Source organism: Trichosurus vulpecula, chromosome 9 (assembly GCF_011100635.1).
Source record: "Trichosurus vulpecula isolate mTriVul1 chromosome 9, mTriVul1.pri, whole genome shotgun sequence".
In the NCBI taxonomy this organism is placed as follows: Eukaryota; Metazoa; Chordata; class Mammalia; order Diprotodontia; family Phalangeridae; genus Trichosurus; species Trichosurus vulpecula.
This window is the reverse complement of record NC_050581.1, coordinates 132,241,722-132,268,667: the sequence shown is the minus strand read 5'-3', so window position 1 is coordinate 132,268,667 and position 26,946 is coordinate 132,241,722. Positions and strand designations below refer to the sequence as shown.

General features: G+C 42.6%; 1 protein-coding gene and 1 pseudogene across 2 annotated transcripts in view; one reads left to right on the top strand and one right to left on the bottom strand.

Annotated features, from left to right (window-relative positions):
- The window catches only part of LOC118832248, a 107,498-nt pseudogene extending 81,771 nt beyond the window's left edge, over window positions 1–25,727 (bottom strand).
- GRB10 (growth factor receptor bound protein 10) overlaps window positions 25,152–26,946 on the top strand; it is a 278,478-nt gene continuing 276,683 nt past the window's right edge. Inside the window, exon 1 of one of the 2 annotated variants that reach the window (XM_036737462.1) lies at window positions 25,152–25,699. The gene's annotated coding sequence lies outside the window, so the exon portion shown is untranslated. The remainder of the gene's footprint in view (window positions 25,700–26,946) is intronic. The other variant, XM_036737459.1, reaches the window with a different exon arrangement.

Below are 26,946 nucleotides of genomic sequence, written 5' to 3'. Positions count from 1 at the left end.
CCCTTCCATGAAGCCTTTCCTGATCTCCTTTAGTTTTCTCTGCTTCCTCAACTTTTCCTAAAGCAGTTTGCCTCAATCTGTCCTTTCCTCCATCCCAACCCACCTCATATCATACTTCACTGTATACATGTCATATACCTCCTGGTAGATTATAAGCTACATGAGGACAGGGATTGGATCATTTTTTATCCTTATATTTTCATGCCTACCATAGTGCCTTGAACCTTTATAACATCTCTTACATCCTCAACAGTAAGAGGGAAGTTAGGAAGATGGGAGGATTTGAAGGAAAAAAGAAAAGAGCTGAGTTTTTTACATGCTGAGTTTAAGATGTCTACAGGATGTCCAGTGTGAGATGTCCAACAAACAGTCATTTGACGATAAGCAAACTATTTCTCTAAAGGAAATTTAAGCTACCCATGGTAAAATAAGCTGTTATGTCCCATCTAGCAGTATATCTGGGGTATCTTTCCTCCTGCCCTACTGCTGACACACTTTTGCCCAGCTAGAATAGCACCATCTGGACTGGATCAGATCTACAGAAAGTATGCCCTGGTTGGGGGAGGGGAGAAGAATTAATCCACTTACTTTTGGAATTCCTTCCCTTGGGCTGAGCTGTATTGCTTAGTAAGTGGATGCAAACTCCCCTAACCATTATAACCTACCTCAGAATTGGGAATGTATGGACCGCTCTTGTTCCCTCTTTTCCTCTCCCTCCTCCCCTCCCCAACCATTACACCTTTTGTTCGGGCACTGTAATCAAATCAATAGTACCCTTGTTTCAGAAAAGAGTAAGGTAACTAACAGTTCTGTGGTTCAACTCACTATGCCAATGACAAAACAGTACTTCCCAGCTCCTTCCTGTCCCCTTCATCTCTCTGTCTCTCCCATTAGAATGTAAGTTCTTTTAGGGCAAGCAATTAGCAGGTATCTGACACTTAATTAGTACCTTTTCACTTATTCATTCACTCATTCATTCTCTTCCCTTCCCTCATACACAGGATATTATCTGGCTTTTGGAAATGGTTCTTCCCCTGCCCCCATGTTGAACAGAAAGTAATCTGAATTTTCACTCAAAAAGTAAACTTTTTTTCTAAATTTTATGGACTATATCCGTCATGTTTCTTGTCCCCACCTTCACCTCAGAAAAAGGAGGGAATGAATCAGAAAACACTTTCAAGAATGCAAAATTTTAAAAATCTAGAGACATAGACTCATCCTAGCTTATTTCCTTTAGGTGTATCCTTCTCTAAAGGCATGAGCTGCTTGACTATCAGGCGTGTAGATGCACAAGACATAAATGGAAAAGAGGGTGCACTCATGTAAGTGGGGTACACTCCTCCAGAAAGCTCTCCCCGGAGAACAAGTACCTAGGGAAGGCCTAGCATGGACACAAAAGGGAAAGCATCTGAGGAATTCCTGACTGCTGGAGCCCTTAAGTCTTACTGTGTTGGACTCCCATTTTAGTTCTAAGCAATATCTTTCTCCAAGAGCAGCAGGATTATGAAGGCTTGTTTCAAAGTCAAAGGATCAATCCCAGCAATATGGATTGTTCCTTGAAGCTTAAATATATTGGATGAATACAAAGGCAGAAATAAAGTGGCAAAATTGCACCCATGACTTTCTACAATAGTATTTTAGCTGCACTGCTTTTCCTGTTGTGCTAACAACATGCAGGTGACGAAAAGGTGATTTAGTATACTTGAGCTTACAAACATGGCAGCATGGTCCAGTGGAACAGGGACTAAACTTGGAGTCAGAAGAGACCTCAGTTTGAATCTTACCTTCAACATAAGCTATGTGACAAAGAGGAAACCAACTGACCTCTCTGCCTCAGTTTCCTCATCTGTAAAATGTGGATAATAAAACCTGTAGTGCCTACTTCACAGAATTGTTAGCATGAAGTGAAAATTACTTCATTTGATTTCATTAAAGTGCTTTATAAACTTTCAAGTGCTATGTGAATGGCAGGCATTTTTTTAATAACTTGGATGATAGAACCCTTTTCCAGCTGACTCAGTTATGTCTAAATTCATGAGAATAAGCAGCAATGGGGCTCCAACCCCAGTGTGAAGGCAGGCTGCCATGGTTGCCCTGATACACATTGCATATCCTTAGAGTTCACCCTCCTAGGGCTCTGGGATACAGAAGCAAATCTCTGGAGGACAGGGACCACGTCTTATAGTTCTTCAACCTATCTCTCTGTATTTATTACATGGTGCTTACTCTATGTGCCAGGCACCGTACTGAGCATTTTTACAACTATTTTTTTCATTGGATCCTCACAACAGCTCTAAGAGATAGGTGTCCCCATTTTACAGATTGAGGAAATTAAAGCAAACAAGTGAAGTGACTTGCTCAGAGTAACGAGGCTAGGATATGGCTGAGGTCAGATTTGAACTCAGGTCTTCCTGAATGCAGGCCTAAAGCTGTATCTAGTGGGCCACCCAACTGCCAAATTGGTCTGCTTGCTGCTCCCCATACATGACATTCCATCCCCTGCCTCTGTACAGGATCTTTGTACAGGACATCGCCCATGCCTAGAATGCTATTTTTCTTTTTCCCCACCTTGCGGAATGCCTAGATTTCTTCAGAGCACAGCTCAGGTGCCACCTCCTATTGGAGACCTTTTCTGATCTCCCCAGTTATTATTCTTCCCACCCCCACCAAATTACTTTACATTTGTTCTGTGTATATTTTGTATGTGTGTGTGTGTTCATGTTGTTTTCCTCCAAGAGAATGTGAACTCCTTGTGATACAAGCAAACTATTTTCTTCTGTATCCTGCTTCTATGTGTAGTATCCTCTTGCTTCCTCCACATCTCCCTCCCCCACCCCCCCATCCACAACAAACATTCTAGGTAAGGGAGGGGCCTTTCCCCCCATTTGGGAGTATATACAATATTCTCTGCCTGGTTTTCATTCAACATATGGAGGTTCAATGAACCTTCTAGCCATGAGTGAATGAGGGGCTGGTACTGAGGAGTGATGATGAATTTTCTGATAGACTAGTCATCTGGGCACACTAAAAATTCAGGAGAAGCTGAGCTAGAACTGAGAGTTCATACCAAAGGTTTGAGCAGATGATCTCTTGTACTCTTCCCTGGTTGATTTTGAGTAAGGAAAATGGCTTTGAACTTTTGGAAGGGGGATAGGGCAGCAGATTCTGTCTCCCACCTAGCCCAATATATGGTGAATATATGGTACCTCTCTGTTTTTTTCTCTTTTGTGTTTATTTTTTCCTGATCTTAGGTGAATGAGTATACTGAGTAAGAATTGAACAGATTATGACCTTGCAAGCTTCACAAAGGTTGAGATTCCCTCATCAACCAGGTTCAGTAACAGAGACCACTAGTCAGTAGTGGCAAAAGCCCACTTTGAAGAGTGGCCAGTACAGCAACCAAGTGACCTGTTTAACTCAGCCCAATAATAGCCTGACCCATCAACTGAGATACCATGTTCTAGAAGGAGTCAGCCCACTTGAGCAAAGGAGTGACTAGTCCATCACAACACCATACCCAGAAGCAAACTCGATGGGGACCCCCCTGACAGACGGAAAGGACTCCCAGGTCCAGAGTGACAAGGCCCTACATGTTTGGGAATAATGTGCCTCATTTAAATTCACACCAACTTTTTCTCAAGGAGACTGTGTGTGTGTGTGTGTGTGTGTGTGTGTGTGTGTGTGTGTACACATGCGCATGAGTATAGAGTGACCCACCTAGTCTGGATTGATATTTCTATAACTTCTGTCCTTGCTATACCTTTTTAGTAAGTATCACTTTGTGAAAACTGGCATTCACTGGTTGATCAATATTGAGGAACATACTAGATAGGAGCTTATGAAAAATAGTATTAGAAGCTATAACCCTTAACCCCTAGAATCTTGAGGGGAGGAATGGTTAGCTGCATTTGGAGGCCCCAACTGGCCAGTGGAGGTAAGGAGAGTGAGTATAGATGATATACTAAATTTTAACAAGGTTGTATACTTACTGTAATAGGGGCTCAATAAATGCTTCTTGATTGATTGGTTAGTTGGTTCATTACAATCTCTCAAAAAACGCGAAAGTCTCCCACTGCATTCTGGGCCATCACCAGTAATCCTGACCTATATCTTGCCACTGGACTCAGATGACTCTGAAGGAGAGAGTAGGGCTGATGACTTTGCACGGTCTTGCCTCACTCAAATCCAATTCACTTGCAAGTCAAGATGCCACCCTCCTGATGTCATTGGTCCTCTTGGAGAATGAAGGACAAACAAAAACAACATGTAATCTCCCGTAGCACTTCAGAAAGCGGTAGCAACCATGAAGAGCTGAACTGTGACCTAGGGAAGAAAGTCCATTAGAGCCCAGGCCAAGAATCCAAGTAGACCCCATTTTCTCTTTGGCTCTCTCAACATGACTGGAAGACATCTCTTTCTGTGAAAGGAACCTGTGATTGTTTGTAAATCATAGCATTGTCAAGGAATGCATACTCTCGTCTTGGTTGTTGATTGTAATGAGATGAGTCAGGCTATTTCTATTACTTACTGTTCCAGAGATCAATAATACAGCAGATTCATGAAACAATCACATCACCTGTGTCTCTAATGAGCTAATCAGGGATCATAGACAGATGTAAATTACTGCTACCTAATTAACTCATCAAAAATTGAATAGTAGCTTTTTCCTTCAAAAAACCCTTAAAAAGCATGCTTTCCAAATGTTAATTTTTAAAAAGCTATTCTCTTGGCTAGGATAGAGAGATTTATAGATATCTCAATAAAACTTTTCAGAATGTATGTAACAAAGTATATATTGACTTTGTGTCACAGAGAATACCAAGATTTATTGTTCCTTAAGATAAGTAATAACCTTGACTTTGACTCGGTCAATATTTATCTCACAAGTCAATAAATCCCTGCAATAAATTTCAGCAAAAGTCAACACCTCCTGATGTTAGGCTCCATTTTGTAGGAGACCCTAAAGAACTCAGTATTAGGTCTTTCCTGAGACCCCCCCCAGTTGCTAGTACCCTAATTCCCCTCTCCTTGTACGTATATATATACATATATATGTATGTATATAGTACTTAACTTATTTATGTATATGTTATTTCCTCCCATAGAATGTAAAATCCTTGAGTGACGAGGCCTTTTCATTTTTATGCATAGCCCCAATGTCTAGCCCAGGTCCTCCAACGTAGTAAGTGCTTAATTAAAAAAAAATGAATTGAACTAATTACTACATTGTTCCATTAACCTGTGTAAATATTCTGAGGAGCACTTTATTTTGGAGTGGGTAGTTCAGTCCAGGATGGCAACATTTAATCCAAATAACTCTACATAGGTGAGAAATTATATACCCCAAAAGTTTCTTTATTTTTCAGTAGTTCCAACCAAAGACCCTTCTCTTCCCATCCAATTTTTTTTTGTGTGTGGATGCAAACTGACTGCCACACGTGTCAAATACCTGCCTAATACAGGTTTGAGGATAAATCTGTCTGCAAATAAAGAAGATATCTGACACCAGCCATTTGTGCACCAATGACTGATGGCATTTTTCTTAGCTGCTTCGTTAAACCCAGTGCATTATGTCATCCTAACTGCTCATAAAATCCTTTTTTTGGTTGTTGTTGGGCAAATAGTTTATCACCTTTTGAAAATAGCAGTGTGTTGTGTGAACAAAAGAGAGACTTTCTAACCAACTAGAAGTGAGGTGTTATTCTCCTACCATCCAACAGCCCTGAAATGCACTGCTTTTAGAACACTGAAGGCATATAGGACAAATATTTGACTCATATCATTTACTCTAGATTTGTCTAGCTGATGATTGCAGACAAAATCATCTATATATACAATGTTGTTAATTTTTTACACTATCTGTTTTCCTTATCTTATCCCCAAGCCCTATAGCAATGAATAGATGAGGGTTTACAGGTTGGTTCTGATGACCAATTAACTTCTGGGAAAGGAGGAGCTGATGGTATAATCTCCTGTTTTAGAGAGAATGGTTGGCTGGCTTGAGCAATACCTAAATCAGATAATCATCTATCATGAAAATTTTTTTCTTGCATAAATATCCATTTGAGGCCAAAAGGAACTACACAGTGGGACAAATACCAGCAGAATACAAATACAGCAAAAGCTGTACGCTTGAATAAATATTCTTATAAAATAATATATTGTACTTAGGTTGTATAAGATGCTCAAACATCAATTCAGTTAACATTTGTGTAGAAAACATGACTTATTTGTGAACTAAATTATTTTTAATACTCTTAAAAAGAATTGGGGATGTAGTATCTCTGTTTTTCATAGGGCTTATTATTTAGCAATCTTTGCAGAGTGAATGGAGTGCTGGGTTTGGAGTTAGGAGAATCTGGGTTCAAATCCCACCTCGGACATTTACTAATCCTGAGACTTTGGGATAGTCACTTAAACTTTGTAAACTTCATTCTTCTCATTTGTAAAATAGAGATAATCATACCTGTAGTACCGACCTTGCATAGTTCTAATGATGCTTAAATGAGATAATATATGCAAAATGCTTTGTAACCTTTAAAGTGTTATATAAATGTCAATAGGGGCAGCTTGGTAGCAAAGTGGATAGAGTTCTGGGCCTAGAGTCCAGAAGACTCATCTTCCTGAGTTCAAATCCAGCCTCAGACACTTACTAATTGTATGACACTTAACCCTGCTTGCCTCAGTTTCCTCATCTTTAAAATGAGCTGGAAACAGCAAACCACTCTAGTATCTTTGCCAAGAAAACTCTAATGGGGTCTGAAAGAGTTGGACATGACTGAAACGACTGAATAACATAAATGTCAGTTGTTGTATTATAGACCTAGAGCTGGAAGCTGGATAGACCTCAGAGACCATCTAGTTTAAATCCCTCATTATACAGATGAGGATAATTGAGGCCCAGGTAGATTAAATGATTTGTTCGGGGCACTTACACAAGTATTAACTGTGAGAAGTGGAATTTGAACCTAAGTCTTCTGACTTCAGACCCATGTACCAGGTGATCTAAAAGAAATCTAGCCATGTTTTCTAGTGTAAATGGTTTTCTTGGATGACAATTTTTAAAGAATCAATCAATCAAGTTGATAAAATCAATTTAAAAAATCAAGCTGGTCTGGTTGCTTTCTTGCTGCAAATAATTCTGATTTCATACAACATGTGTATTATTTATAACAACTACAGGCATTTCAGAGTACACTCTGCTGGATAAGCATCTCCTGAAATTGTTGTTCATCCTTCATTCTTGAAGGATGACATCAGGAGGGTGACTTGTAAGTAAATTGGATGTAAGTAAGGCAGAACTGTGCAAAGTCATCAGTTCCACTCTCTCCTCCAAAATCATTGGAGTTCAGTGGCAAGACATAGGTCAGGATGACTGGCGATGTCAGGCCCAGCTCCTGAAATTAGTTACTTAGACAAAGTACTAAACATCCAGAAATTCCATTTAGGTTGGCATTCCAAAAGTCATTTCAAATAAAACATTACTTGGATACCTCTGAATGAGGATGCAAATGTTAGGTAAATTATCCTTATTTTAAGTGGGGCAGTGGGGAGTGGGGGTGGGGAAGGGGGCAATATTGTAATATACAATGATCAATAAAATATCTTAAAGGAGAGTAGTTAGGAAGGGTACAGCCTAATGTTTATTATTGAAGCTTGTTCTTCCCCCCCTCTTCATTAGCAGCACATGATGGGTTTTTTTAACCTCTATATTAATTAGCTGTAGGAACACAAAAGGTAATATTCTCTCCCTTCTCAAGTTCATCCTACAAAGTGCTACTAAAATGATTTTCCGTAAGTACAGATCTGACCATGTAAATCCCTCACTCAATCAACTGCAGCCTTCCATTGCTTCTAGGATAAGATAGAAACTCATCTGTTTTATTTTTAAACCCCTTCACAATTTGGCCCCAGCCTAACTTTCTTTCCTCCCTCTGGCGCATCCTGTAATACAACCGAGCTGGTTTTCTCTCTGTCCCTCACAGGTCACTCCATCTTCCAACTGCTTGACTTTGTACTGGCTGTCCCTCAAGGCTGGGAGGTATCACTCCTCACTCATCTTTGCCACTTAGAATCCCTAGTTTCCTTCAAAGCTTATCTCAAGCACCACCTTCTACATGAAGTCTTTCCTGATCCCCCCAACTGCTAGGGCTGACACCACAGGTGTTGAGGGCTTGCCTAGCCCTTTTTAGGGCTGCTCATCCGCCTTTGGTGTCCCCCTGTCACTCAACTCTCACCTGTGGCTCCAAGAAGCGATAGCATGAGCAGCAGCCATGCCCTGGTAAAACCATCTTGGCAGATGGGCTAAACCAGGTTAAGGGTAACCAATAGGCCTTAAACCTGTTGTAAATTGGGTGGATGTCTACCCCAAGCATGTGGATATTACCACTGATAGAATGAGTGAGTGAGAACAATTCGTTCCAATGGCCAGACTGGCTCTGTGGAGCACTTAAAGCTTAGTCAGATATCAAAGATGCCAAGGTCATCCACTCTATCCCAGCCAATGAAGTCATCTTGACTTTTGTCTTGCCACTGGACTTTGATGACTCTGAAAGAGAGAGGCTGATGACTTTGTGCAACTCTGCCTCACTTAAATCCAATTCATGCTTAATAAGATATGTCACTGGTCCTCTTTGAAAATGAAGGAGGAACACCATTTATTCTGACCGTACTTACAGATGTACTTCTAAGCTCTTTGCAAGTAGAGATTGAGTTTCCTTCTTTGTATTTGTATCCCCACCACCTAGCAAAGTGCCTGGGACACAGTAGGCATTTAATAAGTGCTTGCTGATTAAGCGATTGTTTGATTGACAGCCTTCTTCACAATCTCCCCCAAGGGAGATATGAAATCCCTTGCTGACAAATAACCAAAGTCTGACTTTACTAGGTGATTTCTTTGGCTATCTGAGGACCAGCTACTGCCACCACTGTACTCCTACCCACTATCAGGTATTCAAACTGTGACTTATCTGAAGCACAGCACTTCTAAGCAGAGCTGTGCCTAGCAAGGTTTCCATCTGGGGCAGGTGCCACAAATTAAGTTCCTGGCAAGCAACACAAAATGCTCCCTCAGTTGATGGGACCAGTTGAGAAAGAGAGAGTCCTTGGAACACCAGCAAGAGGCTCCTGAAGGGGTGGGGGAGGCTGCCCTAGATACGGAAGGAGCAGGGAAAAGAATAGGGTAGGATATGGGAGAAGCTTACATCACGTGTGCCACTTGATGGTTTCTTATTTTAACTAATTATTCCTGCTAAGTGGCTGCTAAGCTCTGTTGCTTCTAGCATCTGGAGGACTCCAAGCACTGTCAGGAGCCTCTGAATTTGGTGCCCTGAGGCAAAACTTTGATTGCCCCACCCTAGTTACGGCTCTGATTTCCAGTGTCAGAGTACCTCATGAACTTCCCAGCTGTGTTCTTCATTTGACCTTGTTTTGTATTAAATGTAACTCTAGCCCTCATCTTTTCCACATTAACAATTCCTTGCCGCAGCGATGGGAGATGAATCTATAGTCATTTCTGTGATGTGACAATATATTCTGCATTGAATATCTGAAGTTCAGTTTTTGTTGTTGTACCCAGTATTCGTCTATTGACAAACATTTGTTGAACTCCTACTATGTGCCAGGCACTGGGCTGTTAACAATCATTATATGTAAAATAAAATTTTAGTCTCTTTTTTACAGCTCTCAGAACAGTAGAATTAGTTCAAAATTTTCAACATTCTTTTACTTTTTTTTTTCTTAAAATTTTTAGAGTGTCCAGCTCCCTTCAGGAGGCATCATGGAGAAGTGCATAGTGAGCTGGCCTAGGAGCTAGGAAGACCTGTGTTCAAGTTTTGCTTCTCATATACATTGGCTGTGTGACCCTGGGCAAATCACTTAACCTCTTTTGTTCTAGGTGTCTCTTTAAGACTAGAAGTTGCAGAGAAGGTACTGACTTGGCATTAACAGAAGGCATTTCTTCATTTGGATTCCCTATACCAGGTCTACTTCCTATTCCTAGCTCCCATTAAGAATCAGAAAAGCTCAACTGAGGTATTCCTCCATTAAGTAAAGCCTTTCCTTACTGTGATACCACCACCACCTTTTAGCTCTTAGCACTCTTTTGCTTCTCCAGTTATCTTCAGTTTACTTACTTGTGTACAGATTCAATGGATCAACATTTATTAAGTGCTTACTTATACCAGGTCTACTTCCTATTCCTAGCTCCCTTTAAGAATCAGGAAAGCTCAACTGAGGTATTCCTCCATTAAATAAAGCCTTTCCTGACTGTGATACTACCACCACCATTTAGTTCTTAGCCCTCTTTTCCTTCTCCAGTTATCTTCAGTTTACTTACCTGTGTACAGAGTCAATGGATCGACAAACATTTATTAAGTGCCTACTATATACCAGGTACTTTGCTAAGTGCCAGGAATACAAAAAGGCAGGTAGGTGGCACGATGGATAGAACATCAGAACGGGAGTCAGGAAGACCTGAGTTCACATCCAGCCTCAGATGCTTACTAGCTATGGGACCTTGGGCAAATCACTTAACCTTGTTTGCCTTGATTTCCTCATCTGTAAAATGAGCTGGAGAAGAAAATAGTAAACCACTCCAGTGTCTTTTGCCAAGAAAACTCCAAACAGAGTTGTGTAGAGTCAGACACAACTGAAAAGCTAGGCACATTTCTGAATGCTGGGGGTACACTTTACTAGAGCAAGAGACAAGACATCCCAGGTCTAGTGCTGGCTTTGCCACGAGCTAGCTGTGTGACATTGGGCAAGTCATTAGTTCTATGGACTCAATTTCCTTATCAGTAAGATGAAAGAGCTGGACTAGAATTCAGGGGTGGGGAACCTGTGGTCTTGAGGGCACCTGTGGCCAGCCAGGTCCTCAAGTGTGGCCCTTTGACTGAATCCAAACTTCACAGAATGAATCCCCTTAAGAAAAGGATTTGTTCTGTAAAACTTGGACTTAGTTGAAAGGCCACACTCAAGGACCTAGAGGGCCACATGTGCCCTCGAGACCAAAGGTTACCCCACCCCTGGACTAGAAGATCTATAAGGTCCCTTCCACCTCTAAATCCTAGTTTCCTATGAATTGAATTGATCCTATGATTTTGAACATTCTAGCCTTGAGCTCTTTCCACTTTCCATGAGAAAAATGACTCTGTACTTCTCTTCATTATTGTTGGTGTGCAAATATTTAGCTGGGCATGAGATACACAGTCATAAAACAACATGACTTTAAAAGCCCAAATCATGTCAGAACAATTATAGTTTTATTAGTCATAGTCCTCGTAGAAAAGAGAGAAGCAGTAGGAATATGCATCACTAGTTTTCCTATTTGTCCAGTAGGAGGAAGGAAAAGAGCCTAGCAGAGTCTGGTTAAGGTGGCTGCCCCACCCTGGTCCTGCTACATCCCAGCAAGAGCTATGCTGACTGAGTAACTTTGCATCATGGGAGGAAAAAAGCCCTCAATTCCCTCAACTTGTATTTATTTCCCTATGGTAGGCACTTCTTCATAGTTTATCTGCTCAAAGTGATCTCTGTCTCATCTGATCTCCCAGCACTTTGGTTTCCCAGCACTTTACACATTTTAGTCTGCATTAGTTATCTGTGTACATATCTCATCATCCCTACTAAATAAGCTCCTTCAGAGCTGTCTTATTTATCTTTGTATCACCTCCAAGAACTAGGCCTATACCCTAGGAACACTGTAGACCCTTAATGAGTGTTACAGTTTTTGATAACACCAATAGGGTTGATTTGGGTGGGATCTAGCTGCATATCAGGAAAGCTTTCATTTTTATACCAGATAAAATCCTCCTATCAATTTTATACTGTGTAAAATCCTTATAAAATAGTATTTATAAAATCCTCATAAAATTTTATGCTATATGAAATCCACCTATCAATTCATTCAATGTTGTTATTCAGCCACATCTGACTCTTTGTGACCACACTGAGGGTTTTCTTGACAGAGATAATGTAGTGATTTGCCATTTCCTTCTCCAGCTCATTTTACAGATGAGAAAACTGAGGCAAACAGGATTACGTGACTTGCCCAGAGTTATACAGCTAGTAAGCATCTGAAGTCAAATTTGAACTCAGGTCTTCTTGATTCTAAGCCCAATAATGTGCCACATAGCGGCCCATTCATTCATTGCACAAGCACTTATCAAGCACCAACTGTGTTTTAGGCACTGAGGATACAAAGATAGTCCCTCCCTTTAAAGATCTTATTTTCTGCTGGGAAGACATGTACATAAATAATTGTTTAAAATATGTATGAAATAAATGTAAGTAATGGGGGAGGAACTAGTAGCTGAGAAATAAGGAAAGGTTTCATGAAACTAAAGAGTTGAAAGAGGAAGAGGTATGCAGCTGAGTACATTCTAAGTTAGAAATAACCTCTCTCCCTTCCTTCTTCCAAACAGAAGATACTGGGTACTGTGAACCCTGACATTGAGATTTTACACTTATGAGGGGTGTCTCCTCCTTATTGCTGATCAAAAAACAGAAGATCCTACAATATAGGAGAATACTGGGAAAGAAATGGAATAGGCATTTATTAAGTGCCTATTATGTTCTATCTCCCCTCCCCATCACCATCTTGTTGTGGCAGAAACTACGATCTATACCATACAGGGTTACTCAAGATAGATAGGTCATAGTGGAGACATTTCTGACAAAAGGTGATCCACTGGAGACATAAATGGTGAACCACTCCAGTATCTTTGCCAAGAACACCCCATGGACAAAACTAAAATGGTAAAAGAGATGACATCAGAAGAGCTCCTCAGGTTGGAAGGTATCCAATACATTACTGGGCAAGAGTGGAGGACAACTACAATTAGCTCCAGTACTAATGTAGCAGTTGGGCCAAAGCTGAAAGGAGGCTCAGTTGTAGATGCATCTGGTGACTAAAGGAAAGTCCGATCCTGTAAAGATCAATGTTGCATAGGAACCCGGAATGTAAGATCGACGGAACAAAGTAAGCTGGACAACAGGAGGTGGAAAGATTAAACATAGACATCTTGGGTGTCAGTAAACTTAAATGGATGGGAATGGGTGAATTTAATTCAGGTAATCACTACATAGACTACTGTGGGTAAGAATCCACTAGAAAAAAATGGAGTAGGCCTCAAAGGGTGAGAAAAGAAGTACTGGGGTATAATCTCTAAAATGACAGAATATCTGTTCAAATCCAAGGCAAACCATTCAACACCATAGGAATACAAGTCTATGCTCCAACCACTGATGCTGAAGAGGTCAAAGTTGATAATTTCTAAAGACCTACAATATCTTCCAAAGTTCTAAAGGCCTACAATATCTTCTAGAAATAACACCAAAAAAAGATGTTACATTTATCATAGGTGATTGCTTAAGATTCTGCAAGTTAGGCTTTAGCAACATGTGAACCGAGAATTACCAGAAGAACAGGCTAGTTTTCAAAGAGGCAGAGGAACTAGAGACCAAATTGCCAATATTCATTGGTTTCTGGAGAAGGCAAGGGAGTTCCAGAAAAACATCTACTTCTGTTGCATTGGCTACACTGAAGCCTTTGACTGTGAATCACCACAAAATATAGCAACTCCTCAAAGAGATGGGAGTACCAGATCATCCTCCTTGTCTCCCCAGCAACCTGTAATTGGGTCAAGAAGCAACAGTTAGAACTGAACATGGACCAACTGATTGGTTTAAGATTGGAAAAGGAGTATGATAAGGCTGTATACTGTCACCTTATTTATTTAACTTATATGCAAAGTATGTCATGCAAAATGCCAGGCTGGATGAATCAAAAGCTGGAATTAAGGTTGCCGGGAGAAATATCAGCAATCTCAGTTATGCAGACACACCATTCTCATGGCAGAGAATGAAGAGCAATTAAGAATAAGAAGCCTCTTGATGAGGGTGAAAGAGGAGAGTGTAAAAGCTGGCTTGAGGCTTAACATAAAAAAAAAAAAACAACTAAGATCTTGGTAACTGGTCCCATTACTTCCTGGCAAATAGAAGGAGAAGAAATGGAAGCAGTGTCAGATTTTATATTCTTGGACTCAAAGATTACTACAGACAGAGGCTGCAGCCATGAAATTAAAAGACACTTGTTCCTTAGAAGGAAAGCCATGGCAAATCTGGACAGCATACTAAAAAGCAGAGACATCACCTTGCTGACAAGGGTCCATCTAGTCAAAGTTATGGCTTTTTCAGTAGTAATGTATGGCTGCAGGAGTTGAACTATAAAGGAAAGCTAAACGCCACAGAATTGAGGCTATTGAATTGTGGTCCTGAAGACTTTTGAAAGTCCCTTGGGTAGCAAGGAAATCAAATCAGTCAATACTTAAATTAATTCAGGCTATTCACGTGAAGGTCAAATACTGAAGCTGAAGCTTAAATACTTTTGCCACCTAATGAGAAGACACGACTCATTGGAAAAGACTGGGGAAGACTGAAGGCAAAGGAAAGGGATGACAGAGGATGAGATGGATAGATGGTGTCATGGAAACAACCAACATGAACTTGAATAGACTTTGGAAGATAGTGGAGCATGGAAGGACCTGGCATGCTATGGTCCATGGGATCATAAAGAGTCAGACATGACTGAACAACAACACTACATGCTATGCACTCTTCTAAGCACTTTATTATTTCATCTGATCTTCACAACAAGCCTGTGAGATAGGTGCTTTTATTATTTCTAGTTTTTCCAGCTGAGTAAACCAGGGCAGGGGCAGCTAGGTGGCACAGTGAATAGAGCACTGGGCTCTGAAGTCAGGAGGATCTGAGTTCAAATTTGTCCTCAGATACTTAGAAGCTGTGTGACCATGGGCAAGTTATTTAACCCTGTTTGCCTTAGTTCCTCATCTGTACAATAAGCTGAAGAAAGAAACTGCAAACTACTCTAGTATCTTTGCCAAGAGGACTCCAAATGGGGTCAGGGAGAGTTGGACATGACTGAAAAGACAACAACAACAAACTGAGGCAGAGGTTCAGTAACTTACCCAGGGTCACACAGGAAGTATCTGAGGCAGGATTTGAACTCAAGTCTTACAGAATCCAAACCTAGTGCTCTATCCACTGCACTCTAGCTGGGTCCTGATCAATCAATCAATCAATATTTATTAAGTGTTCACAGTGTGCCAGGTACTGTGCTAAGTCCCAGAAATGCAGTCTCAGGAACTGATTCATTAGCAGGGCATACCAGCCTCTTCCTGGTTCCTGTACCTCTTTATGCTGCCAAAAATCAAGCCATTGTACCCCTCATTTTGACTGACACTTTCTCACTCACTCCTGAATCCAGAGTCACTTCTGGGCCTGCACATCCAAACATTCCCTTACTCCCACATTAACTTAATAATTTTTTAGGTAAAGGTTTCATAGTTGACTTTTGTTTTTACATCATAATTATTTCCAAAAATATCCTTCCTATCCCCGCCATAGGACCTTCCTTTGTAAGAAAGAAAAAGAGTTAGGCAAAAAAATCATCAATATAGTAACCTCCTTGTCAGTATATGCTATATTTTGCCCCTGTATTCCCCCAGGTCTCCGTTGGAAAGACAGAAGTATATTCTAATATCTGTCCTCTCGGATCAAGATTGACTCAGTCATTGCTAAATCTAACCTGCTGCTCTCTCTCTTCTTCTCACTCACAGTATATTCAATACCTACTCAATATTCCACTCAACAAATTCTAACACAAACACCCAGGAGCCAGGTGCATACCCTCAATGACAGGCATCAAATGATACCACAGGACATTCTTTGTAATCAGAATTAACTCCATATTTAAACACAACTTAATTGCTTTTGGACAACCTTTAGGAAATTTTTCCCTGGACTTCAGAGCCCAGAATTAGGGCGGTGTAGTTGGCTCTACTCACAGAGCCATTCACTTGGTCTTGAAAATGTTTTTAACTGAGCAACAGGCAGATGAGCCCCATAATTGTGTGTGAGGCTCTGTGTGTGTGTATGTACAGTTCACTTTCTGATGATTTACTTTTATGATGCCCAGCTAATCACACTCATTTATGACTTTTGTAGCACTTATGACAAGAAACTTCCAGCTGTGCAAACTTACTCCCCTCAGTCAGTCAATCTACTTCCATACGAGTTCTGGATAAGGGTTCCCAGGGGCTCCCAGTCTCCATATGACCCCCATAGTCTCTTTCCCCAGGGTCTCAGCTCCAGGCCAGAATTAGCACAGTTCTATCCTGAGGTTGAATAGTACAAGAAAGGTGTAGAGGGAGTGGAGCCAAAATAGGGAAGGAGAAAGAAAAAGGTGGGAAAGGGAAATCGTCTTGTGATTAGGAAGTAATGAGGCTGATTTTCTTGTGTGGCTTGTAAAACTAGCTCTAAGGGACCCCATGACAAAATTAATAGAGTGATGAATTTGGAATGAGGCTGGCTTGGGCTTGAGTCTCTAACACATATTAGCTGTATGACCATGGGCTAGTAACTTAACTTCTCTGACCCTCAGTTTCCTTATCTGTAAAATGATTAGAATTATCAATCTGGCACAAAACCATCTAGTATAACCCCTTCATTTTATAGATGAGATCTAGAGAGATTAAATAATTTGTCCAATGTCATACTGGTGGTACACAGAAGATTAGAACCCAGCTTCTGTGCTTCTCCATACCCACAGCTCATTTTAAACTACTATACTGCTTTAAATCCTCTGAGGTTATAAGTTGGGATATATTTATAAAAAGAAGAAAAAAAGCCAAACCAATGGCATCATCTTATAATCATTCTTCATATTTGGTCCATAAAAATAAACTCCTTTAAAAGTTCTGATAAGAGGCAAATGCAGGCTCCAGAGCTAGATAACCCATTATCATAAGGCAACAAGGCAACTTGTAGGCCCTGGGGCTGAATGCATTAGACTTTTGATTTTGTGGCCTTTGATTTTTTTTCCACCAGTCAGCCCAAAGCTTTGTGACTTTTGGATATTAAAAAGAAAACCGTTAGAAATGGTTAAAAACAAAAATAAACTTAAAAAGCTTTGATACCTAAAGGGGCAACCACCAATTAATTGGTAAATTCATTATATGGATTTAGAAGTAGAAAGAGGGCTGGAAGTTCACCTCCAATGTGACCTTTGACAAATCACTTAACCCCTCAGAGCATGTTTGCTCATATGTAAAAGGGAGATAACAAAGGCTGTGGTGCTTACCTCACCAAAGAAGATAATGTATGTAAAGTGCTTTGCTAGCCTTAAAGTGCTGAATAAATGCCAGTTATTATTATGGAGAACAGCTTGTTCCCTGACACTGGATAAATGAGATGTTACTGCATGCATGTGTATATTTGTCCACCGAGGACATCTTGCCATCTGTCTTGCCTCTCTCCACCTGGAACTGTAACCTCCCAGGGCCATACCTCCAGAAACTATGGGCTGGAAGAGTTAATCCACTTAGCTTTGGAACTTTTCTATGGGGCTGAGCCGTCTGTCCTACTTACTGATAAGGCAGAGAGTGCCAACTCACCAAATCCACCTCAGACCATGCATCTCCCTTGGATATCTTGCCATCATTAATGAAATAGCATGCAAACCTTTCGAATGAGCAGTCTCCTTCTACTGCTTGCTTCTGGAGAGGTAATCAAAGTAACGCTTCCATTCCTTCCAAAATGTGGTGATAATAGACTGCCTGATGGCTTTACTGGTCATTCCTATGTCTCAGACCAAAATTCTTTCCCGTGGGGCCACCACTCCCTTGTATATATGATTTCCCCATTAGGATGTAATTTCCTTGAAGGCAGGGATTTTCTTATCTTTGTATTTCTAGCTCCAGGGCCTACACAACACCTGGAACATTGTAGGTGCAGAAGAAATGTTCATTCATTCATCTGCATACAGATCTGATCCCTGTGTGCACACACATGTATACATATGTGTGTATACATCTATATGTGAGTGTGTGTGTGTATATACACATTGTCAGGGGAAAGGCAAGTAAAGCATGATAACACAGCAAACACTTCTTTTCAATGTATCTTTACTTATAAAAAGGAACAGGCCATTGCCCTTGCACATTTATGATGAATAAATCCACCACCAAGCAATTAAAAATATCCATACTTGGCCAGCAGAAGCATTGTTTGATATAATGAGCACAAACATTCGCTCAACTGCTCTCCAAATGGACTTTGTTTTTCATTGTCCTGAGTAGTGTTTCAGGCATCCATCAGCAGATTTGGCTCCAGGGTGGGTTCTATTTTCTGTAAAACGTCACTCTGAGGACAGTCAGATTCACCCTCCCTGGTTTTGTGTGCTGACCAACTGAAGAATGTACCGGTGTAACAACTTAAAAATGAACTTTTAAGCAGATTCTTTGGAGCAACAATTGGCAAAGTGACAAGTGGCGGGGAGGCTGGCTCAAGCAAGGCTGTCCTTGGAATGAGGCTGAAGTAAAATCTTTGCTAGCTCAATAAATGCCTCTAAATAATTGTAGCTATGATATTTAATCACCTTAGTTACTTATTTTGGATTCTTCTACTGCTTCTATATCTTTGGTTTTAAAGGCTGTGAAAGAATGGAAATAAGACAGTTATTGGACCTGTGATTTCATTAGTCTATGGGACTCCTGGGTGAGGAAACACCCGCTACTAATATAGGTCTACATTTTCTCTTAAATCTTCACTCAGAGAGTTGCCTGGAACTCTGAGAGGTTAAAATAACTTTTGAGGATCACGGAGCCAGTACGTGTTAGAGGCAGGACCTGACCCGAGGTCTTCCAGGCTTACAAGTCATACTCCATCTGTTTCTTTTGTTGGAAATAGATCCTCAAATTAAATTTATTAGATGCTAGTACATTGCTGTTGTTTGTAAATTTTAGTCTGAGCATGGGACTTTTACTGAGATACAGCATACCCAGTATGGGAACTCTCACCACTGATGCAGAGGAATAATTGATCTATAATTTAGTCTTCCTAAAGGATGGATGTACGCTCCCTGAGGGCAGAGGATATCTCATTTTTGCCTTGGCATCCTCTGCCCCAGCCCAGTGCTGGCACATAAGACACTTAATAAATATGTTTATTGAGTGATTATTTAGAGAGTTTTCTTGGCCATGGAGAATCAAATTTATTCACATGGTTTATATGAGTCAGAAGCTGGACTCCAAGGAACCCAGGCCTCCCTAATTCCAAGGCAGGCCCTCTATCCAAAACACAAAGCTGCCTCTGAGTTAACAGAATAGAAAGTTAAAAAAAAAAAAGTAAAAAATGGCTGACAGGTGCTTTGATTATTTTAGAAACAGAACTACCCAATGTCAGGGCCAGACAGAGTGAAGGAGTTAATAGGTCAATTCCAGGATCATAGTTCCAATGCCATATTCTGTTTGTAAGCTATTTTTTTTTTCAACAAGAGGGTTTCCCCCCCTTGTCATTAACATATAGGCCCAAGAGTTTTTGCAGGAAGGGCAGGTTTTCTTTCATTTCTCTCCTGTTGTCACCCATTATAAAACTTGGGGAAAAAAGTAGGGGCTTTGCAGAGTAAGAAAGTCACTATTTGGGGGGCTACAGTCTTCTGACATTATTCAGTAATGGTTCACAGGAATGAATGCTGGATTTAGAGTCAAAGGACCTGAATTCAAGTCCTAACCCTCACTGTGACCTTCAAGTCACTTTCCTTCTCTAAGCCTTGGTTTCCTCATCTGTAAAATGAATGCTGGATTGCATAACCTCAAGGATCCCTTCCAGTGTCAAATCTATTATCTTAGGAAATTAAATGTCTTAGAAAACTTTGGGATATGCAAAGGAGTCTCTGTAGTTCCTTCCCCTTCCACTAGGTGGCTCTCTGGGGATACACTGGACCCAAAGGTACGGAGGAGTGATGGACTGGAGGTGGGGAGTGGGGGAGAGGGGTGTAGCTCTCTGCTCTCTTTCCTTGGGAACTTTTCATAAAGGGAGCCTTTTGGCAGACGGTGAGCATGGCAAGAAAACAGCAGGTCTAGTTCTATGCCAGAGTGTTAAGACAGTGTAGCTTCTCAAAGCATGGGAGCCTAAGCTGGGAGATGTTTGATTTTCACCATGAAGACAGAGAAAGTAAAAGGTTCAGAGGTACCGCCACATCTTCATGTTACGATTTGTGTAACCAGGCTTGAGCATTACCAGATCCATGAAATGCCTTGCATTTGGACAATACATTTTACTTCTAGACATACATTACTGGCTTTGGAGCTGAATCACCTAGTCCAATCTTCTCTCATTTAATTTTTTTTAAATTAGCAAGCATTTTTTTTTTCCTTCCTCTACAAAGAAAAGGAAAACAAAGCCCTGATAAAAAGTATGCACAGTCAGACAAAGAAACTTCCTTCACTGGCCGTGTCTGAAATGTGGGTTTCATTCTACGTAGAGTCAATCACCTCACTGTCAGGAGGTGGGTAGCATTCATCGCTGGTCCTCTGGGCTCATGCTGACCCCCTCGTTTTGTGGATGAGGAAGCTAAGTGACTTATCCAAGGCTGCACAAGCAGTTTGGACTGAAGCTCATGCACTCTGACTTCAAATCCAGCACCTCACTGTGGTCTATCATATACTCTATATTATCATGCCCATCAGCATCATTCTCCAATTCCTCCTCAAGGCTGGGAAGTGACCAGAGTGGTGTAGTAGAACAAGTGTTGGATTCGCAAGTCATAAGAATCCCACCTTTAAGACTTCCTAGCTATATACAAGTCTGGTCTGGATTCATCCCCTCTCTGAGTCTCAGTTAGACAGGGATAAGAATTTTTGCGGTTACGAATCTCATGAGGTTTTTGGAATAACTGAGATAATCTATCTGAAGCACTTTGTACAATCTGAAAGCACCATGTAAGTGTGAACTTCTCTTATTAAAGATTATGCCAGTAGAGGGCAACATATGAAAGATGGGTTCATCATCAGGTTGGCTTCGGGGTGATTTTTTTTTTGGAAAAAGTCATTCAGTAGGGTCATCTACTAACTACTGTGTGTGGGGGTGGAGGGGTTGCAATCTGTATTAGTGGAAGGACTGAATTATAGGTCCTTTATGTCTTGATTAGTCAATGAACAAATATTTATAAAGCACCAACTATGTGCCAGGTACTTCTAAGAACAAACATAAAAGTGAGACAGTCAATAAAATTTATTAAGCACCTGACATATGGCAGTCACCGTGCTAAGTGATGGGGATACAAAAAGAGGCAAAAAATAGTCCCTGTTCTTCAAGAAGCTCATCTGTCCTCAAGGTGCCTATATCCTACTAACACATATCTGGGAGGGAACTCTGGTCTGGGCAGGGATTGCAAGTAGCACCTTAGTGCAACAAATTGTCAAATAATTCGCAGTAGCAACAGTAATATTGTTCTCTGCAGGGAGTAAAAGGGGGCTAGCAGCAAGGTAGGTGGCAAAATGCCTATACTGGCTAGATCCTTGTAGATGGTTGAATCCAGGGGATATTCTTCTCATTCTGTCCTAACCACAAACTTAAGCTACTGTTAGGGAAGGAGTCTTCCCATTCTTCAGATAAGAAAACCAAAGTACATTGGCTTTAATTGCCTTGTCCAAGGTAGTAACCTCAGCTAATAGAAGAGCCTGGACTAGAACCTGGCTCTTAGAATTTTTAAGCTGGAAGGGGCCTTAGGGATCATGTGATCCATTTTTATAAAAGACATAAATGAGACTTGTCCACATTTTCATAGCTGTTAATTGATGCAGCAGGGACTAAAACCCAATTCTTGAGAATCCTGTGAAAACACATGAAAACCACAGTTTGAATCCTTTCTTGACCATGAGTAATCTTTCAAACCTAGACTTTCAGACCTCTCTATATGGCTCTTGCCACATGTCTTGGACATGTTTAGGTTGCTGGTTGGAAGCGTTAGCATTGTTCTAGAATTGAAGGATGGTAGGTTAGAGGCCCAGTATCAAACTTTTAGTTATTGCAAAGCTTCTTGTCCTCCTATAGGTTTTAAATTCATAGTCGTCAGTGCTGGAAGGGGCCTTAGAAGTCATCTAGTACAGTAGAGTCAAATTCAAATAGAGAGAGAGGGTTACATATTGACTTAGAAAAACACAAATTAACATTGTCTATCTCCTATTATATCTTTGTTTTGTTAAATATTTTCCAATTACATTTTAATCTGTCCCTACTCCCATAAGTTTTGCAGCTGCTTTAGTCTTGTCCACCTTGCCCCTTACCCAGTTCTCACCCCTCATTCTACAGATGAGGAAATGGATGTTCAAAGAAGTAAACTGATTCTTCCAGTCACATAGTTGTTAGTGCCAAAGCTAGAGCTTCAACTCAGTCTCTGGTTTAGTCTTTCTGCCTTGTTTTATCAGGGCAGCTAGGTGACAGAGCGGACAGAAAGCTGTGTGCCTAGATTTAGGAAGACTTGAGTTCAAATTTGGTCTCAGAATTTACTAGCTGTGTGACCCTGGGCAAGTCACTTAATCCCGTTTGCCTTATTTTCATCTGTAAAACGAGCTAGAGAAGAAAGTGGCAAACCACTCCAGTCTTTGCCAAGAAAACCCAAAACGGGGTCACAAAGAATTGGACATGACTGAACAGCAACCAGTTTTATCCCTTTGTCTTCAAGCTACAGACCCCAGTGTTGCTACGAGGAGAGGGCTTTGCAAACCTGAATATCCTCTATACATCTGAACTGCTATCATCCAAGGGTCTCTTCCCATCACCACTACGATTCCCTCCCAAGGCTTGCAACAGTATACCTTCAGGGATGCACTGCACAGCACATGTAGTCGTTAAGACAGAAGGGTTCAGGGATCTGGATCCAAGGCCCTAGCTTCCCATCCAAGGGCATTTCTATTCATGTCAGAGCTATGTGTGAGTGTGGAAAGGAAGTTTGTTTTACCATCTGCCAGTGTTAAGGGAGTGTTAGTCTAGCTAACTTCCAACAGCAGTGAGAGGAAACCAAAGGCAGTCTAAGTATATGCAAGCCAACAAATATGCAATTTAGCTTTACAGCCTGTCCCCAACTTGTGAACACTTAACTTAGAAAAAAGCCAATTTATGCACAGCCAGTACCAGAGTCAAGTCAATAGAGTCTAAGGAGAATCCAAGTCAGTCTCTCCCTTTCTCTCCCCATTAATTTAAAACACCTTGGTGTGTTGTTGATCTAGAGAAGTACCTTTTCTCGTAGAGGTATAAACTCATATTATTGTAAGGGTGTGGTCGAAACCACTCCATTTGGGCTCTGGTTCTTTGACTAGGTGAGAACACTTTCTGATCAACACAAATGGAACTGAGTATGAACAAACAGCCTGTGCAATGCCTTTGTGTGAAAGGCTGGGCCATGCTCTATGCAATTAGTATAAAAGAAAGAAACTATCTCAGAACCTGGGGAAGGGATTCAAAAGAATGAATCAGGGAATCAGTATATCTTTGAAGAGGGAAGAGAGGGCTGAGCTGTAGAAGAGAATATGGAGAAGAGTCATTAATGAGAGAAATCCGAAGAAAAAGGTCAGCCCTTTCCCCTCCTGTCTATCCACAGACACTACAATATAATCTGCTGTTTCATTACCCAAATGTTCCCAGTAAACTGAATTTTGATTCTACCACCAAGAGGCCTGAAGTCAACTAGAGATAGATATAAATGTAAGGTGGGGCAGAGATCCCAACTTCCGACTAGGTGTCAGGGAATTTTCCTAACTGGGGACTCAGAACAGCTTCAATTTAACTCAGAACTTTGTTTAAAAAAAAAATCTAAAACAAAGTTCATAAAGTTGAAGAGAAAGGAACCAAGTAGAGGTTAGGGTCCCAGATTTAAAAGGAGCTAATTATTGTAATAGAGGCATTAAAATATTTTAAAACTGTAATGGTCCAAACCTCCCTTTTTACAAATTTTCATGGGGCAAATGCTCTGGTGAAGGGTCTACAAAGAAAAAAAAATGAGAAGTCCCCACCCATAAGTAATTTATGTTCAACTGGAAAGTGAGAAGACCTAGAATAAGAGCTTAGACGAGTGGTAGATTTGGAATCAGAACACCACGATGAATTATATCTGTGGCATAGGCCCTTTTGCCAGGCTGATGAGATCCTTTCTCAGAATGTTGTTGTTATTTTTAAAATTCATAATTGAAGGAAATGCTACATTTTGGGTAGAGATTAACAAAAATAAAGATGTAATTTTTTTTCCTGTCCTAATTCATGGACCTCCTGAAATCTATCCCAGGTTAAGAACCCCTGATTTCTAGGGTGCCTCCTATCTTTAAATGCTGTGTCCCTACGATCCTAAGGAACTTGCCCAAGGTCAGACAGAACCGTGAACTTTTTCCAGCCTTTTCTCATACCAGACATTGCCTCCCCTTTGGGTGCAGCTTAACTAACTAGAGCTATTAGTTCCTCACTCAGGTACAATCTGGATTAAATAGGCTTTTTATAGATTCACCTGGGATCCTAACCAGTGTATATAATCTTGCTTTTATGGGAGGACAGTTCCAATTAAATGATGTATAAAGTTTTGGAAAATAAAGTTTGTTAACTGGGGACCACTCATCTTTTACCTCTGTGCTCACGCGCTCCAGCCCTGCCTCTCTTTGGCTTACAAGAAGGGAGCTGCTTCCCTATCCAAATTTGGGTTCTTGGAAGAAAAGAGATGGTAGAAAACCCTGGTTATTTTTTAACCTTTCAACAGATGTCTCTTTCTGCGCCTGACCTGAGACTCTTGTACATAGTATAGAGGGCTAGCTTCCTAGTCATGAAAAAAGTGCCCGAACAAAAAGCCACGGGTGGAAAGGTGAAAAGGACCAGACTTCCCCTCTGCCTTTTGGTCCCTCCTCATCTCAGTGCAGACAGATCCCCGGGGCCCCAGACATCTGCGGTGGCTGTAGGCAACCCACCACGCTCCCTGGGAGCCCGGCCTCCGTAGCAGCAGCAAGCAAGAGGCAGCAGCAGCAAGCAAGAGGCAGCAGCAGCAAGCAAGAGGCAGCAGCAGCAAGCAAGAGGCAGCAGCAGCAAGCAAGAGGCAGCAGCAGCAAGCAAGAGGCAGCAGCAGCAAGCAAGAGGCAGCAGCAGCAAGCAAGAGGCAGCAGCAAGCAGCAGCGGCAGCAGGAGGAGGAGGAGGAGGAGGTGGCCGAGAAGGAGTTGGAAGAGGAGGAGGGGAAGGAGGGACTGGGAGGAGGGGGCGGAGGAGAAGAAGGCGGGGCCGGCCGGGTTTAAAGCCCATTAAAGGGGGTGGGGGAAGTGAGGGAGCCCGGGAAGGGGGTGATAGATCTTGGGTTGGAGAGTCAGCTGAGCCTCTCGCAGTGAGAGCCCCAGAGCCCGATCCTCGGAGGAGGAGGAGAATCGCAGGCGGCGGCAGCGGCAGAGGCAGCAGCGGCGGCAGCCGCCCTATCCCCAGGAGCTCCAGCGGCGGGAGGAGGAGAGAAAGAGAAAGAGGGAGAAGGAGAGAGAGGAGGAGAGGGGGAGACTCCGGCGGCGGCGATTGCGAAGGCGAAGCCACAGAAGTTTTCTTGAAAATCCTTTTGCTGCCGACTACGTGCACGGGCGTGCGAGTCTTCTGCGGACCGACTGGGCAACTGCGGGAATATCCAGTCCTGCCTTCCAGCTCCGAAAGTGCCAACCTCGCCCCCCGAGCTTTTCCCTCTTTCTTCTGCCTTGAATCGGTGCAGCTCGCCACCCGACCGTCGAGCGAAAGCTCCGACCAGGGGGACCCCCGGAGCCAGCTGTGAGCCGGGAGGGGGCCTAGGGGCGACCCCGAGGAGGCAGCAGCAAACGGCACCACCAGCAGCAGGTAGGCATGCAAGCATGCATGTATGCATGCACGCCCGAGAGAGCGAGCCGGAGTTCCTAGCGGCTCCCGGCCCGTCGGGGTAGACCCGCCTTCCTCGACCTCACCCCATTCACCCAGCTTGCAGAAGTTTTTTTTTGAGGGGGGTGAGGAGGAAAGTGGAGAAACCGCGGAAGGCTGATTGCCCGGAGAGGCGATTGCCAAGCGCCCCGGAGGCTCCCTGGGACCCGCCGGTTCTTTTCCTTGCTGGTTTGGGATGCTGGTGTTGTCTGTGTGTGGAGGGGCGAATGCAGGAAAAGTTGTTTTCTGCAGCCCCTTCCGTCCCAGCCTGGCCCCGGGCCCGGCCCGGCCCGGAGCTGGCAGAAGCCGCCCGGGAAAGGCGGCCGCCCATTGCGCCTCCCGCTTGTACGCGGAGCCAGCGCGGGCGCGGGGGGCGAGGGGCGGGGAGAGGAGCGCGGAGCCAGCCCCCCCTCCCCGACCAAGCACGGGGCAGGGGGTGCAGCTGGAGCTGGGGGCAGCTCCCGGAGCCGCTGGGGCCCGCGGGGTGGGGTGCCCGCTGCGCCTCGGCGCCCGCGGGGCCAAGATCCGGGCTAAGTTGGTCCGCAGCCCCGCCTGGCCCGGCTGGGCAGCGAGGTGGCCGAGGCATGGCCCGCTCGCCCGCTAGCCTCCCGGCCCACTTCCCTTCCGCGCCGCTCACTACTCCTCTCTTGACCCCTTGGGGGAAGTGTTGAGCCTGCTCGCATTCTTCTACGGGCTTGTCACAAGTGAGGCACCCCTCTTTTTCCCCCAAGAGGAGGGGGGGGGAAGGAAGAAAAAAAGCAAATGCAAGGGGGATCGGGGCGGGGGTGGGGGGGTTAGATTTGCCAGGCTGGGAAGCCCTGGGAGCTACGGAGAAAGGAAGAGTGAGGGCGGGCGCCACTGGGGTATAATGGTACTCTTCCCTCCCCTTCCCCTCGCCCCCCGAGAACTGGGATTCCAGTGCTTGGAATACACTCCATTGGAAAGGGGAGGGGGGCATCTTTGTATCTGTATTTGTTGTCCTCACCGCTGTCTATTTCATACCGTGTGCTTATGTGTATTACATAGATGTGTGTCTGTATGTGTGCATAGGGGGAGGGGAAGGTAAGGAGGTGACATTCTTTTCATTTGTATTTATTTTCCTGACCGCTCTGTATTCCGAAACGTGTACTTATGTATTACACACATGTATGTGGGGGGGAGATGGATATATGTGTATGTGTGTGTGTGCA